Genomic DNA, 2,500 nt, shown 5'->3' on the forward strand with positions numbered 1-2,500 from the left:
CCGAAAGATGAAAGGCAAAGTCAACTCGGCAGCATTTGAACTCAGAATTGCCGCAGACGAAATACCATTTCTTTACTACCCACAAGGGGCTAAACACAGAGAGAGAACAAAAAAAGGACAGACAAACGGGATTAAGTCGGTTATATCAACCCAGTGCGTAACTGGTACCTATTTAATTGACCCCAAAAGGATGAAAGGCAAAGTGACCTCGGTGGAATTTGAACTCAGAATGTAGCAGCGGACAAAATACCGCTAAGCATTTCGCCCGGCGTGCTAACGTTTCTGCCAGCTCACCGCCTTTCAGTAGTATTATTGAAAACTTATAGCGTATAAGTACTAATATATTACGGATCAGTGTTGCTTTTGGAAATGAATATTCAATAGTTTGTTCAGCTGTATCATATACTCGTGAACATGGTGTGGAAGTGACGTGAACTGTTAACATTATTCTCACGTGGATCAAACGTGAAACTCAATGACAGGGTCATGCCCTAGAACTGCAGCTATGAGTGCATACGTGTGTGTGTGTGTATGTGTGGCTGCGTGTGTGTGGCTGTGTGTGAGTATGTGTGTGAGTGTATGCTTATGAATATATATATAACTTTTTACATACGCCTAAGTGCTCGTGGCTGAGAAAAAGAAGAAAATTGCTATACTAATGGCGGATATTGTGGTAGAAAGACGTGTATATCACTGACTTATTGCTTTAAGACAATCAGACTGTCTTTTCTTCAATTACATGTCAATTTTGGAAAATGACTGACACTTCAGATTATCTCTTCTCATTTAGAGCTGGAACTAATAGCTACCAAACGATTAGTTTACCTACTCCAAAAGGGGGACAGTTTCAATAACCCCCAAAATTATTTTGTATGTTATGTAATTTGCTTATAATCGATTTTGCAGTTCAAATAGATGCCACTGGCAATTCGGAGTTATTTCTCTTAGCTTATTTTCTTTTCATATATGCAAATTACCTCGGCCATGTGTTCTACTCTTGTTTTATATTTGTTTAAATGTCTCAGCTGTTAAACATACGTTCCGGAAAGTACTTTATTGATACTGATGACATCTATTGAGGTAGAAACACGTGATCTTCTTGTCTTCAGACAATCAGACTGTACATGAATATGAAGAATGTCGCTCTTTCGCATTTGGAGTTGGTGCCAATTGATATCAGACGACCTACTCTCTTTAGAGGCGGAAATAATTTTAATAAATCAATAATTTATCTCATAAGTTATTTTAATATACGTACAGTCATTTTTGTTATATATATTATATATATATATATATATATATATATATATTATATATAATATATATATATCACCTCGGATCTTCTTTCTTCTCCTATGTTTCGACGAAGAGCTCCGCTCGAAACGTCATACCCTCCTTCCCTTTTTTCCTGAGCGCCTAATAATACTTTATTGTTCCACTCTTTGCGTTTGTTGTCTTTTTTGTTTTCTTGTTGGATTAACTTTATATATATATATATATATATATATATACACACGGATATATATGAATACATACACACACACACTCTTTATTATTAAAGCCGCAAAAACATCAAAGAAACTGCTACTCAGAGTTTCACATACCCGTTCGTCAGACAGTTATGATTCAGGATGGAACAAGAAATACTCTCTGGAGAGAGCAGCACCAGATAAACATGAAACGTATAGAAGTTCAATGAGGTGCAATTTGTGTCTAACTGAAAAATTCTTCATCCTTTTCCACGATAAATACGCTCTGAACTAAAAGGTTGGAGCTCTTAAATTTCTGTAGATAATCCACGGAGTATGAAATGTCGAGCGAAAAAATACCATACGGGTAACATTGACTTTCGCATTGGAATTCGACTTAGAACCGGCACCACTTTGTACAACATTTGTTTTACATTTTTGCCTTTCAAGTAAAACTTCGACTGGAAACGAACTATATATTTTATTTTTATTATATATATATAATTTTATTTTTATTATATATATTATTATATTATATACATATAATTATTTTATTTTTATTACATATATTATTATATTATATACATATATATTATTTTATTTTTATCATATATATTATCATATTATATACATATATATTATTTTATTTTTATTACATATATTATTTATATATATTTTAATTTTTATTTTCATTATTTTATTTTTATTATTTTTACTGTCATTATTTTTATTTTCATTATTTTATTGTAACTTTTACTTTTAAATACACCTTTTAATAATCATATGAAAGTTTTTTCTTACATCGTAATTTAGCCCATAGAACCTTTCACGTTGATTTTTTAATGTACACATAAAAAAGGGCAGCCATCATTGCCCAAAATGTGTTGTATAGATACTGAACACCCGAATGAATTTTTTAACCATTTTTTTTTAGTTATTATTTTTGAATTTTTTGTTATTTTATTTTATTATTATTATTTTTATTATTATTGCTTAATTATTTTACTATATTCGTTTTAATTTATTATTAT

This window comes from Octopus sinensis, linkage group LG11 (genome assembly GCF_006345805.1).
Source record: "Octopus sinensis linkage group LG11, ASM634580v1, whole genome shotgun sequence".
Lineage (NCBI taxonomy): Eukaryota > Metazoa > Mollusca > Cephalopoda > Octopoda > Octopodidae > Octopus > Octopus sinensis.